The sequence below is a fragment of the Cibotium barometz genome, chromosome 35 (assembly GCF_041138505.1).
Source record: "Cibotium barometz isolate CiBa-2024 chromosome 35, ASM4113850v1, whole genome shotgun sequence".
In the NCBI taxonomy this organism is placed as follows: Eukaryota; Viridiplantae; Streptophyta; class Polypodiopsida; order Cyatheales; family Cibotiaceae; genus Cibotium; species Cibotium barometz.
This window is the reverse complement of record NC_141080.1, coordinates 9,745,382-9,760,906: the sequence shown is the minus strand read 5'-3', so window position 1 is coordinate 9,760,906 and position 15,525 is coordinate 9,745,382.

Below are 15,525 nucleotides of genomic sequence, written 5' to 3'. Positions count from 1 at the left end.
GCTTCCTAAAAAGACATAGATGATCATGGTCTTCCTCAGCAACATACTTCCAGATGACGTGAAAAGATAAGGACAATTGACACTGTGTAAGCCACCCTTAGGAGCTCCACAAACACAACCAATCTTCCTCTACTAAAATTTTTCCATGATTTCTTCCAGCTCCCTGGACTACTCCACCTGCAGATTTAAGTGGAAAGCTGCTGCTAGTAACGGAATGCACATAAGGGATTCATCCACGCTCATCATGGCCCCAGCATTGTCAAACTTGCCGCAATAATTTGGTGCAGAAAAGATGGTCACCAGATGCCTCTCTGCAAAGAACTCATAGCCTTCCTCTACAACCTGATGTGCCCGGCAAATGAGATCCAGGTCATGCTTCTGCAGGAACTCATTTACTCTATCAGTCCCAAAAGTGTAAGAGACCCCTCTGTCATTCTCACCCCAACCTGAGATGTCTTTGTCTAGGTCAGACCATAGTAAATCGCACAACAATCCCTGATCCGGAACATCTGTGGGACGTGGAATACACTTTATTTGATTCAAACTACTCAAATCAGGAGAAAGCCCACCATGCATGAACAGTATCTTCTCATCAATGAGAGCTGCCACCACGGGTAGGCAGTTAAAGCATTCAGTGAATGCCTTCCACAGCCTTACATTGAATCGCCTCTTGCATACATCATAGAAACCATAGATTCGGTTGATTGAAGCACATTCATGGTTACCCCTCAGCAGAAAGAAGTTCTCTGGGTACTTGATTTTATAAGCAAGGAGGAGGCATATTGTTTTAAGGCTTTGCTTGCCTCGATCAACATAATCTCCTAAAAATAGATAATTGGCCTGTGGCAGAAAATCACCATATTCAAAAAGCCTCAACAGATCAAAGTATTGTCCATGAACGTCACCACAAATCTTGATCGGGGCTTCGAGCTCCAGCAGGTTGGGGTGCTGCATGAAGATGGTCTTGGAGGTAGAGCAGAGCTGCCGGATCTCATTCTCTGAGAGCTGCACCTGCTTGCCGGGCTCGGGGGGGTCACTCGTATAAATATGTAAGTATCACGTGGGTTCAACAGAAGGACATTTTAAATATTTAAAACTTACAGAAATATATTTACAGAGGGGATTTATTTATTGTATTTTTAAAAAAAATTACAGATTTGAATAGGAAAGGATACATTATATTCACTAAAAAATTCACAGATAAGGGACTTTTTAAATAGGCCTTGAACGCACGTGATATAGAGGATTTACATATAGTGACCCCCCCGAGTTGCCGGGGCGGGAGCCTCCCCATTTCGAGTAGGCGAGCCCCTATGTCGTCCACGGCGGCGGCCGGGTCCATGAAACGCTGCTCCGGCCTGGTTATTTCTGGATCCTCCCGGCAAATCGGGCCTCTCCACACCTTTTTCAGCTGAAAACACGTTTATTCCGTTTTGAAATTCCACATTGCCCTCATTTTTCTCCCATTTTTCTTGGATTGATAAGTATCACATTCTTTATGGCTCCTTTACACCATATCTTTGCTTAGGGGCTGTTCCCATGCATAACATCAAAAAGACTCATTTGGCCTCATTTAACATTTGCTATCCCCGCATTATTTTCACTGCCATCAATACTCATTTAGTTAGGACCACGGCCATGACCTTGACTAATCATACTGCCTTCATGCCCATGCATCTGAGTTCATATGGGATGGTCTGTGAGCTTCTTTCACTACATGGATGTGCCACAGCACGACAACGTAACTCCTTTGGCACATGCACATATGCAATACATCCAAAAACTTTCAAGTGAGACAAATCAAGTCTCTTCCCAGTAAACTTTTGCTTTGGCATTACATCATAAATGGCTACAGTAGGAGTCCTGTTCACGATAGAAACTGCTGTAGACACAGCCTCAGCCCATGGCTATGTGGCATATTCTTCTCAGCCAATCAATGTTTGTGCTATCTCTGATGCCTGTTTTTCCACTCAGCAACTCCATTTTGTTGCGGAGTGTATCTACATGTAAATTGTCTCTGAATGCCACTACTTCACAAGAATTTAGAGAACTCATTGTTCGAGAAGTATTCTCCCCCTCCATTTGACCTTAGGCATTTCACATACTCTCTTGTCTGTTTTTCACCACAACTCTAAAATGTTAAAAATGAGTGAACACTTCACTCTTCTCCTTCATGAAGTACACCCACACTTTGGTTATGTGGTCATCAATGAATGTTACATAGTACATGTAGCCACCCATAGACATAGTCTTCGTAGGACCCCATACATCTAAATACACAACATCTAGCACATTCCTACTCACATTTATGTCATTTGGAAATACATGTTTTGTTTGCTTTCCAAAATGATATGCTTCACAAACTTTTTGCATGCCTTCAACTTTAAACTTAGGTAGCCCTATCACAATTTATGTATTTTGCATAGACTTCATTCTTTGCACATTGACATGCCCAATTCTCTTTTGCATAGACTTCATTCTTTGCACATTGACATGCCCAATTCTCTTTTGCTAAATGTGTGTATCTACAACAACTCTTAAACCATTTGCAAACATTGCAGCACTCACTTCAGGCATATTCACATTCAATGTAAACATTCTACCCACTCTGTTGCCTTTCACAACCAACCTGCACTTATCTTTGAAGCCTTCTACATAACAGCCATCAGGGTTATACCGAACCTACAAACCAATCATCTGGCCAATTGAAACTAGATTCTTTGTAATGTTTGGAACATGAAGTACATCTACAAGGTACTTCACTTTACCATCCTGCAGCATAGACAATGGCACATCTCCAACATGGGCAATCGGATGAGCAGTGTCATCCCTTGTTTGAACAAAACCTGGTCTTTCAAGACTTTTCATTTCCTTCAGCCACTCACCATGACTTGTCATGTGGTTTGAAGCACCTGAATCAACATAGCATAAATTATTCTTACATGCTGCTACATCATTTCCAGACATAGCATTAACCACATGTTGCATAACAAACAACCTCTCATAATCCTCATTATTTCTGCTAGAGGATGCATAGTTGTTTTGTTGCACTTTTCCATTTTGCATGTCACTCTGCTTCTTATAGAAATCTTCCTGCACATGCCTAGGCTTACCATAATAAAAATAGCCTCGTGTATCATTATGTTGCCTTTGCCAATTTCCACGACCTCATTGACTCCCCCTGCCTCTAAACTGGCCTCTTCCACCTGTATGTTGTTGTTGTGAATCGTGGAACTATTACTGCATGGATCATAATTCTAATTGTGCCTGTTCATCCACCACCTTTGCCATGTCCACGACCTCTACCTCGTCCTCTACTTGCACTTGTATAGAAGGCCTACTGCTCTGCACTGTTTCTGTTTTGTGAAGACTGTTGATCTTCACCCAAGTTCTTCTCTTCAATGATCAACATTGACACCAAATCTGTGAAGTTGGGAATGTTCTCCCGAGTTTGAATAGACATCTTGATGAACGCCTTGTATTGTGGCCCGAGACCACGTAGACACACTTCCACCTTATCATCATCATCCATAATAGAAACACCAATTGATGCAAGAGATTCCACAATGCCCTTGATCTTCAAAGCATAATCATTCACAGACATATTCTTCTTCTACATAGTATGAAGCTCATTCTTCAACTAAATTTTCCGTGCCTTGGTGTTGGCTTCATACAGCTTCACCACGGTGTCCCAAGCCTCCTTAGGTGACTTGGCATCCTTTATATGTCCAATCATAGTGTCTTGTATGCTGATAGAAAGCCAATACATCAGTTTCCTTGCTCCTTGATTCTAGTCCTTGAACTCTTTTATATTTGCAGTAGTTGGATTATTCTCCAGTATCTCTGGTGCCTCCTCATGTTCACCTTGAATGTAGTCCCAGTAATCTTTTCCCATCAGGAAATTGTTCAATCTAAACCTCCAAGCATGGAATTTATTCTTGTCATGTTTCTCTACAAGAATATGGCTTATTCCATCATTCAACATCTTTTGTGCAACACAAGTTTACCAACAACAACACTCTTTCTTGACCTGCACAAACTGCTATATTCTCTGCAGGCGGTACTATACTGCACCCAAACTATCACAATGAGTGACCTTACTTTGCATACATACACCCAAAGGCAACTTTGAGACCTCTTTGCAGCACACATAGTGTCTGCACAACCAATCTCCCTTCCTACAATTCCAAAAACAGAATTTTGTAGAGAATCAAAACTTACGCAAGGTTTGTGACACAGTTTATGACACCTGCGAACTAAAAAACGGAGATCCAGATCATGCACTCAAAATGCCTTTTTGGCCAAAAAAACATTATCCAATAGAACATAATAGTTTCCCTGTAGCTTTCCTCCTGTGAAGAAAGCTTCTCAATTGGAGTTCGTTTGCCATCGGTGCCTCCCGAAGAGCTCTCGATAAGGGTGTAGTAACCAACACAAAGGGGGAAGAGTAGATGAAGCTCTTACCCTCATACCACTTCCTATGCTTCTCTTGCTCTGCTTATCTCTTAGCATGAACCAGGCTCTGATACCATGAAAAGATGTAGGGAAGAAGAGAGCTTGAGCTCTTGCAAAGCACAAACACACTCACACAAACCCTAGAACAGAACACATAAGGCATTAGAGGAAGGTTGAGGTCTATAGGGACCCTTTAAGCTGCCATATTATGATTTTAATGACTTTTTGTTAAAATGTTAAGTTTCTTTGACTTTAGATACCTTCTTATTCTTCAAATGGCTAGAAGTTTGAATTTCAAAGTTTTCCGCCAAAATTGAATTTAAAATTGAGTGGGCAAAACCATATCATGTGACATATCTATGGAAAGAGCTTAGCGAGTAGATTCTGGATTTCTAATCTCCGACAAATTTTGAGCTCATATGTAGAAGTTATGGATGTCCGAAATTTCAAAAACTTTCCCCCCCACTTTTTGGGAATGAAAAGTACAAAAAGGCATCTTCTAGAGAATCTTTTGACCACCTTTAATCACCCAACATTTTTGTATACATGGCATCACATGATTGGCCCTTTTCCTTAATAACCTTTTAATCACATGGCATCTTAAAGGGCCCCTATAGACCTCAACCTTTCCCTAATGTGAGAGGCCGAAAAATTCTTCTTCTTCTTCACACAACAAAAGAGGTCTACAAAGAAGATAAAGTGACTAACACACATAATAGAGTACATACAAGTGGTCCATAATGTGAACATGCTAAGAGGAGTGGGTAGATGTGGACTAGTCAGTGTAGTCGAGCTATAGAATCTCTGGCGAAGATATGTCGGTGCCATCTACCTGATAAAAAACAGAAGCAGGAGGGAGCACACACAAGAGAAGTAAACCCTAATCCATATCCATCAATCATAAAGAAGGAGAGAAGCCATAGTCACCATCTCTCACACACACATAAAGGAGAACACAACATAGTGTTATGTCCACACTACAAAGTAAACCTAATGTAATGTCCACACCACACATGACCAGCTGGACGCGGTCATAAACACACCACACGATATCTATCTACCATACTGTCACTCTGTCAGCACCCATGTGCTATCCTCCAGCTGTATACGAGCTTGACATTTCAACACTCCCCCTCAAGCTCGACATGTCCATATCTAGGACTCCCAATCTAGTACGGAAATACTCGAACTTATCCTTACCAACAAGTGCTTTGGTAAAGATATCTGCAACCTGCTCATCTGTCTGTACATATGTCAAATCAACATGCCCATCTAGCGCTTTCTCTCTGATGAAATGATAGTGGACCTCAATATGTTTGGTCCTGGCATGATAAACTGGGTTGCTAGCAAGCTGAATACTACTCATGTTGTCACAATGAATGACAACTCTCATGTCACTCTGTAACCTGACAGCTTCTAAGAACTTCTTCAACCACATAGCCTCACATGCAGCTATGGCTGCTCCACGATACTCTGCCTCTGTGGTACATAAAGCAACTGTAGGTTGCTTTTTACTGCTCCAACTCACAGCTCCACTACCAAGGCTGAAAACATAGCCACTGGTAGATCTCCTGTCATATGCACTACCGGCCCAATCTGCATTTGTATATCCATAGACATGCATGTCTTTTCCTGCCTCATAGAAAAGACCATAATGCACGGTAGTTTTGACGTATCTCAGAATCCGTCTCACAGCATCCAAGTGAGGTTTACGAGGACTCTGCATAAATTGACTTACCAAACCAACTACATAACTGAGATCTGGCCTCGTAATGGTCATGTAGATAAGGCTACCAACCCTTTTTCTGTACATGGTGATATCATCAAGCTCATCACCCAAATCAGCCCTAAGCTTCATGTTTTGCTCTAATGGTGTTAACATTGGTTTGCATGCTGTCATACCATACTTTACCAGCATGTCAAGTGCATATTGCCTTTGCACCAACCATATACCCTTGCTTGTTCTAATCACCTCAATGCCAAGAAAGAACCTTAAATCACCAAGGTCTTTCATATCAAACTCTTTGCATAAAGAGGCCTTAACCTCACCAATGCCTTTCCCACAATCACCTGTGATAATCAAATCATCAACATAAATGACTATCATCACGATACCATCATGTGTCTTCTTCACATAAAGTGAAGAGTCTGCATTTCCAACCACAAATCCAATACTGACAAGATATCTGCTGATCTTGTCGCTCCAAGCACGAGGTGCTTGCTTCAAACCATAGATTGCTTTCTTTAACCTGCAAACAAAAGTAGGATATTTTGGATGTACATATCCTTCTGGCTGTTCCATGTACACCTCTTCTTGTAGTTCACCATTCAAGAAAGCATTTTTTACATCCATTTGATGTAAAGCCCAACCTTTTTGTGCTGCTAGTGCAATGATAGATCTCACTGTAGCCATCTTAGCCCCACTGGGCTAAAAGTTTCATCATAATCAAGACCATAAGTTTGTGCATATCCTTTAGCAACCAGCCTTGTCTTATGTCTCTCTAGGCTGCCATCTGACTTGCACTTTACCTTGTACACCCATTTGCAACCAATTGCATTCTTTCCTTGCGGTAACTCAGCCAATTCCCATGTATCATTTTTGTCCAAAGCATCCATCTCTTCATCCATGGCTTTCTCCCATACATGCTCTCCAATAGCCTCTGTATAGCATGTAGGTTCCACATGCTTCACCATAGATGTCATGTATGCATAGTGCATAGCAAAATCTCGATATGTCAATCTTTCAACTGGATATCTGACTCTCTGGGATCTCCACAATGCATGCGGGTCACTCTGTACACCTGTAACTCTAGCATGTGGTGGCACATATCTGTCCTGCCTAGCACCAGGTGTGCGTAAAACAGGTATGCCGAGCTCCTCATCCAAACTCTCGGAACTAGATGACTCATAACCTGTGATTCCAATTCCTTTGACTTTCTTCTTGCCTTTATCCATAGCACTACTCCCAGTGCTCACACTCTCATGCCTCAAACATCCTGACCATGGACGTACACTGCTACTCTCAGCTTCTGCTGGCCCAGACATAGTAGTAGAACTAGAACTTGCTTGTGGCAAGTTCACAGGCACATCTGCCTCAAGTGAGTCAATGACTCCCTCATCTTTTGCTTTGTACCAACTAGCAAGCTCATCAAACACCACATCTCGTGAGATGACTACTTGTCTAGTTTGAGGGTTATAACATTTGTAGGCCTTTCGATCCTGTGCATATCCAACAAATACACATTTCTCTGCCTTAGGATCCAGCTTCAGTCTTCTTTCGTCAGGCACATGGACATAAGCTACGCATCCAAATACTTTAAGATGTGCAATGTCTGGCCTATAACCTGTAAGATGCATCTCTGGCGTGCTTCCATGAATGGCTGCTGTAGGTGTTTTGTTCAGGATATACACTGCAGTAGCACACGCTTTTGCCCAATAGTAATTTGGCATGCTCTTTTCATTGAGCATTGCCCTTGCCACTTCACATATGACTCTATTCTTTCTCTCAGCCACACCATTCAGCTAAGGTGTATACCTGCAAGTCAACTGTCTTCTTATTCCATGCTTCCTCAAGAAATTCTCAAAAGCTTTTGAGGTGTATTCACCACCTCCATCTGTTCTCAAACATTTAATCCAACAGCCATATTGTTTTTCTACAAGAGCTTTGAAATCCATGAACTTTTCCAGCACTTCACTCTTCTCTCTCAGAAAGTATATCCATGTCATCCTGCTGAAATCATCTATAAATGTCACATAGTATAGATTGCCTTTGATAGATGGGTTTTGTGCAGGACCCCATACATCACTGTGTACTATCTCAAGTGGCTTGTTACTCATATTTCCTTCTCTAGGAAACCTCAACCTTACCTGCTTTCCAAACTGACAGGCTTCACACACATGCATATGTCCATCATATTTGAATCTAGGTAATCCACTGACAATGCCTCTTGTTTGCATGTTCTTTAATCTCTGTATATTGACATGTCCAATCCTCTTGTGCCACATATCAATATCCTGCACAATCCCATTGCTCTTTGAAAACATGGCTGAGCTCAATTCTGGTATGCCTGCATCCGATTTGAACAACCTTCCTTCCTTCTTGCCCTTGGCAATCAATCTACAGCCATGCTTAAAGTCTTCCACAAAACAGTCATTCTCATTGAATCTTACTTGTAGTCCCTGCTCAACCATTTGGCCTACTGATGCCAAATTCTTTGTAATGGATGGTACATATAGCACTTCTGACATATTCTTCACATTTCCATCATGCATCCTCAAAGGCACACTGCCAACATGTGTTATAAGATGCTGAGTATCATCTCCTATGACCACATAACCATTTGTATCCAATGGTTGCATCTTCTCAAACCACTCACCATGACATGTCATGTGGTTTGAGGCACCCGAATCCATATACCATGACTCATCTCCAGCATTCTGAGAATCCATTGTCCCCATAATGTGCTTCATTGCAAAAAGATGATTTGAACTCCCATCATTGTTACTAGTAGATGCATAATTTCCATGTTGTGGTCTTCCATTCCTGACATCATTCTGCTTTTTGTAACAATCTTTTGCCATATGTCCAAGTTTGCCACAATTGTGACATTCAATCCCATTCAAATTTTGTTGAGGACCTTGCCATCGTCCTCTACCACGAGCACCTGTTCCAACTCTCCCCCTATGGGATTGAAATCCACGACCTCCACGTGATCCAAATGATGATTGTGAATTCTGAAAATTTTGATTTGATTGGGGTTGATTGAACCTGTCATTCCAACCACGTCCTCCACGGCCTCGAGGGGTAAATCTCCCCTGCCTCGAAAGCATCTAGAAGAGTAAAAAGCCTGATTCCTTGCATGCTCATCATTGCTCGACCAGGATGCACCACCTGTAAGACTCATACCACCAAGTCCAAGCTTCAATTCTTCCACAATGAGCAATGACACAAGCTCATTAAAGTCTGGCATTCCTCCCAACCTTACTGAGATGGAAGTGTCAAAAGATTTGTATTCTTTGCCTAAACCACGCAATGTGAGGGCAACCAAATCATCATCATCCATTGGGGCATGGATTGATGATAGCGAATTTGCATAACCCTTGATTTCCTGAACATACTCATGGATACTCCTATTCCTTCGGGTGACACTGTGAATCTGTTGCTTTAGTTGTATCTTCCTTGCACCAGTGTCTGTCTCATACATTCGGCACAATATACCCCATGCTTCTTTCGGTGTATCTACATCTTGGATGTGAATAAGCAAGGCATCTGTTACACATATTGAAAAGTAATGCAACACTTTTGAAGACCGCTCTACCCATTGCTTGTGAGCCAACATCTGAGCATTATTTGGTTCAGGAGGTAGGAATGGCTCTGGGTCTTCATCCGATACAAGGCTCCACAATCCTTTTCCTTTCAAAAAACTCTTCATTTGAAACTTCCACACTTGGAAGTTAGTTCTGTCAAGCTTCTCTCCAACAATTTGTACTGGGCCATCTCCCATTTTGAATACCTGTGATGTACCCTGATGTAACACTCTTCCCGATGCTTTCCAAATCTCCAAATGATTATGAACCAAGCTCAATATGTGCTATACATATGCATTCACACCACAAATGACTTCATGTTGCATAAGAACTTCATTTGTATCATCAAAATTGAAAAGGGGTAAAGTTGAATTTTCTGGTTTTTTCTCGCCAGTAACCAGTCAACGATTATGCTCTAAATCCTTCAAATCTTGTCCAAATGCAATGATTCAACTTGCATTGGCTTGCCAACACATTGCTCCAACTAAACCTAAGAGGGTTTGATCAATTTCTTCAAGATGAAAGAGAACCACCAATTTTACCGACTCTCTGGTCTACTATTTCTGCTCATGTCAGGTACCAGCACTCACATAAATTGCTCTAGAATCTTCAAATATGAACCAAATTCAAAACTTTTTGATTAAAATGTTTAGCAACACCTTGCTCCTTGCTTGTACCAAAGGAATTAGTCCAATTCTCAACAGGTAGAGATAAATGCTTGCATTAGTGAAGCTCTGTTTCTACAACACAGTTCTGTAATTTTGCTAATGACTGGTTATTGAGTTGAATGAGCTCCAAATCCTTCAAGTAAGCTTCCCAAATGTTAATGTCAGATCCAAACAAGTATTTTCTAAGCTCAAAGTGACTTCAACCTCATGAAACGACCTTGTAATGATCAAATATGATTGAAAATGATGAAAACTGTCCAAGAATCTGCAAAAAACACGCCGCCTGCTTGTAGGGGTTCTGGGGAGAGGGCATTACACCATTGACATGATATGCCTCTTAGTTATGACCTAATCTAACATGGGTATAAGGGGTTTGGCATAATTTTGCTTCAATCTTCCGCATTCGATCCTCCACCAGGCATATGTTCTCTGTTTTTGTAGAGTCCAAAAAACCAGAATTTTTTCCTTCACAAATTGCCTGTAATGCATCAATTTTTCATGCAATGACTTGCCCCAAAGTTGCTAATACATGTGTTCATTCACAATACACGAGAGCCTCAGTGTTTGCTTTGCATTTGATCCAATACATTTGCCAAGACACACTCCTTCATAAGCTTTCCATTAAAGCTTCAAAACAGAAATTTTCTGCTTGCTTTTGCACCTTTAATCTTCTCTTACACTTGCTCTTGATACCTGCAATCCGCAGAGGGGGTCTTGCTACACTTACCAATGGTCCTTAGCTCTCAGATCTGATCCTGGTGTGTGCTCCACAGCTTCTCCTTTGCTCCAAGCTCCAATGGCTTCCTTCACAGCTTTTTCTTCAAGCTTCTTCTTCCCTCTTCTCTGACTCACTCACTAACCCTAATGTTGAGCACCAGGCTCTGATACCATGATAAAAAACAGAAGCAGGAGGGAGCACACACAAGAGAAGTAAACCCCAATCCATATCCATCAATCATAAAGAAGGAGAGAAGCCATAGTCACCATCTCTCACACACACACAAAGGAGAACACAACAGTGTTATGTCCACACTACAAAGTAAACCTAATGTAATGTCCACACCACATGACCAGCTGGACGTGGTCATAAACACACCACACGATATCTATCTACCATACTGTCACTCTGGCAGCACCCATGTGCTATCCTCTAGCTGTATATGAGCTTGACATTTCAACACTACCAAACTCGTCAGTAATATAAATGTCAAATGGTCATGTAGGCGCCTCGTGAGTGTCAGCTCATGTTGAGCTTGACATCTCAACAAAATGATTAAAAAGAGGAGTTTTTGAAGTTGGACACTGAGGTGACAGAGAACTTCATTGAAGCCCCTACAACCATGTCATTGTTCTTTTTGACAAAGCCAAGGAGACTGAATCTTCTCTTCCCATATAAAGCTATAATTTCAAAGTCTTCAAGAGGAGTTAGGAATTACTAAAATGGGAAGAGAGCCCTTGCCTGCGCTTGATCAAGGAAATGAATAAGGCTCCATCAACCTTTGGGATGCATCCAAGCTGGAAGAGGATGAGAACCAGAAGGTAATTTATCTATTCTTGAGTGAGTGAATTTATGTGATTTATGGTAATGAGATTGAATTTATGTGAAATCCAAATTCTTTGTTTAATGCAGATTGAGCTTGATGATGCCGATGGTTTCCTTGGACGTGGAGGTGCTGCTCGTGCAAGAGTTAGCCAAGATGCTTCTCTTGCACACTATATCACATCTATTGACAAAGAAATATTTATTGTCTACCACAGCAAATATTCTAGTGATGCTGAAATTCCACTTCTCACACTCAAGGCACTATCTACATATACGGGCTATTCTTTTATCCCTTACAATACACATAAGGTCATGCTGACAGAGAAGTGTGTTGCTATTTGTATCTTTGGATAATACGATACATGATTTTGGCCTTCCAAAATCGAAAACTTACTCTATTTTGCTAGCTATGCTCTAGGTGTTTGACTAGAAGATGTAAATGCACTCAAGGGTTATAGTCGTCTGCGCGGCGGGCGGCAAGAAGTTTTTGCATTATAGAGGAAAAATGCCTAGTGAAGAGGGAGAAAAAGTAGAGAAGAGATTCGAGAGCAATTAATTATCTTGTCATTGTAAATATTTTGTTAGATCTTTTATGTAATGAAATCATGCGATTAATTTTTAATTACAAGTCTGTATTAAGCAAAAATGTTTACAACACTTCAAAATGTTATAAATTTCACATACAAAATTTCGTTACACTAAATCCAAATTCTTCCTTCTCGTCTTCTTGAGATGATCTCCATGCCACATGAGATGTGTTGGTCTTGTGCCAGCTTTCCATCTCAGTGATCTCCTCATTTTGGCTTGATTTCATGTTGCCTTTACTAAATCACTCGTACGGGCCTTTTCCATTGATAGTTTTCGCCCAAAAGTATATCTATAGAACCAATTGAACATTTCTTTGAGGTAATTTGTACGAGTCTTTCCTCCTCCGTGTCCAGTTTTCCATTTCAGTGATCTTCTCATTTTGGCTTGATTTCATGTTGCCTTTGCTAAATCACTCGTACGGGCCTTTTCCATTGATAGTTTTCGCCCAAAAGTATATCTATAGAACCAATTGAACATTTCTTTGAGGTAATTTGTACGAGTCTTTCCTCCTCCATGTCCAGTGTTTTTGAAATATAATCCTCTAGCTTGGTAGTGAGTTTTTTCCATTCCTTGGGTGCTCCACATGTCAAGAGAACCATATTCATTCATAAAGTATGCACTATGTGCATACAAAATGTGTTGCAGAAGAAATAGGACCAATTCTGAAGCTATACTTCATAATCATTTCAAATTGATGAGTAGAAAGAAACTCATATTTACCATGTAATACGTAATGTTGGTATCACCACATGTATCCACCATGGATTTTGTAAAATTTTAAAGCTCTTCTTGAAATTTTTGGCGCTCCTCTACAGTTGTCCTACTTTTGCTCATTAATTTAACCATCTTTTTGAAGTCTGACCAAACCTTTGCATGTAGAACTACAAGGCTTGGATTGGTGTAGTCAAACGCTGTACATTTACACAAATCCTTCCACAAGTCCCAGGACTTTGAGTTCTTTACTTTTTATGGCCTCTCTAGAAAATGTCTTGCCTTATATCCACTCATTGACACCTGCTGGGCCACTTCATGATTTATGCCAAAGGTCTTCTTGTTAACAGTAATCATCACATTTCTACCATGGCACCCAGTTGAGTTGACTAGTTCCTCTACTTTTTGAAGAGCTTCATGTTGTCTTTCCTTGCCTTGCATAGTAAATGCATAATCAACGTGACACTTGAGAAGATGATCAAACACACGCATGAATGCATGCAAAGTAAAAAAGTGAAAATTCTTGAGTTCGAATGGAATTACAGGATTCCATTTGGGGCCTCTCAAAATGCCTGTTTGGCTCAGCTAGCATGTTAGCAGACACAAGACACCACCAACCCAATTGCCAGCATTATCATCCACTGTGTCATTGTCATCATCTTGATTCTCTAGCTTCCTCTTCCTTCCTGCCTTCTTTTGTTTCCTTTTTCTCACCATTCTCATGCACTATGGACAAGGATTTGGGGTGTTAGCACCTTGTGGACACCCAAGAAGGCACTTTATTGTCTTCAAGTCACCTCCTAAATGCCAGTTTATTGTATAAGTGCCCTTACCCTCCACTTCTAGTTCTTCCCTTGAATGTGTGCTTTAATGACATTGGTAATCCATGGTATCTTATCAAACATCCAAGCCAGCACTTCATGTGTCTCCTTTGGTACTTAAAACACCCCAAGCCAACATATCTCTCTCTCAGATTATTGGACACTAAAAGAGGAAAAACTTGACTTGCAAACCCTCTCCCTATTGCTCGTCTGATTATCTAGGTTTTCATTAGAACCGTTCAAATGTAACTTAGTCTCCTTAGTCATGTTAATCTCACTCTTTGCATATGTCATTGCCTCATTCATATGTGTGATACTCATTCATTCTAACCCCTTGCCTTTCACAATCTGACACTCATCCACTTTCAACACAAAACTTACCATGTCACCTTGCATGACAAACAAAATTAGATAAGTTTTAGTACTTAAAATATTTTTCTATTAGCTCGTAAAGATTGTAAAAAATTACTTACATTGTTTAGGCAGTCCATAGAATAAGATCATAGCTCTTTGAAGACATTGTAGATTAACAAATATATTGTTGAACTCATTGTAGGGATACATAATCTTACCATTTGTGCCTCTCTTTTTTCCCCAAGCTCCAATATTTAATTTATCATTGATGGAATAGTATTCTCTAATTTTGCGTTGCACATCATCATTGCATGTCCTCTTTGCTAATCTTATCTTTTTGGGGATAGGAAAAATATTCCTTGTGATGCCTTGTTTGCGGAGTGCATGTTTTGGCAATTGATAAAGGACTTGATATCCTTTTGTGCTAATGTCCACCTCATTGCAATGCATTCTGAAACTCCTCAATTCTTAAAAGATTGGTAATGTCATCCATTATCTCAATTGCGAGTACCTGACGTATCTTCTTGTGGTGTGGGTCTCGAATGATGGAAAGAATGTCACGTTTCCTCAAACAACTACGTAATATTTCTCCAAAATCTTGAGGACTATTATCACCACATGCTTCTTTCAAAAAGTTCCTATCACAAACCAATAAAGATTACAAAAAAACCTTAATTTATTTCTTAGTAGAAAAACCACAACAACCAAAAATACCGTAATCAAAATTACTTGCAACAATAGTAGCGAAAGAACAAAAAATAAATGTTGGTGCATGGATTCTTCGCTTGCGAGCACCACCAACAACTATGAGTTTTTGAATGTTATTGATTGTCCTCTTTTACTCTCTTGCTCGGGGGTGCTTTCATGCAAGAGATTGTGTCTTGTAGCTTCATAACGTGAGCCTCTTTCTCTTTGTCCCTTTTCTCTAGCTCTACAATATTATTTTATGCATCTTGTAGTGCATGTTGCGCACTACTCAAAGTGCTTTATAAGATTTGTGTTTGTGAGTGGAGGAATTGGACTCTCCATGCATCGCTCATGCTTAACCTTATACAATACGCAAGCAGCTCATTCTCAC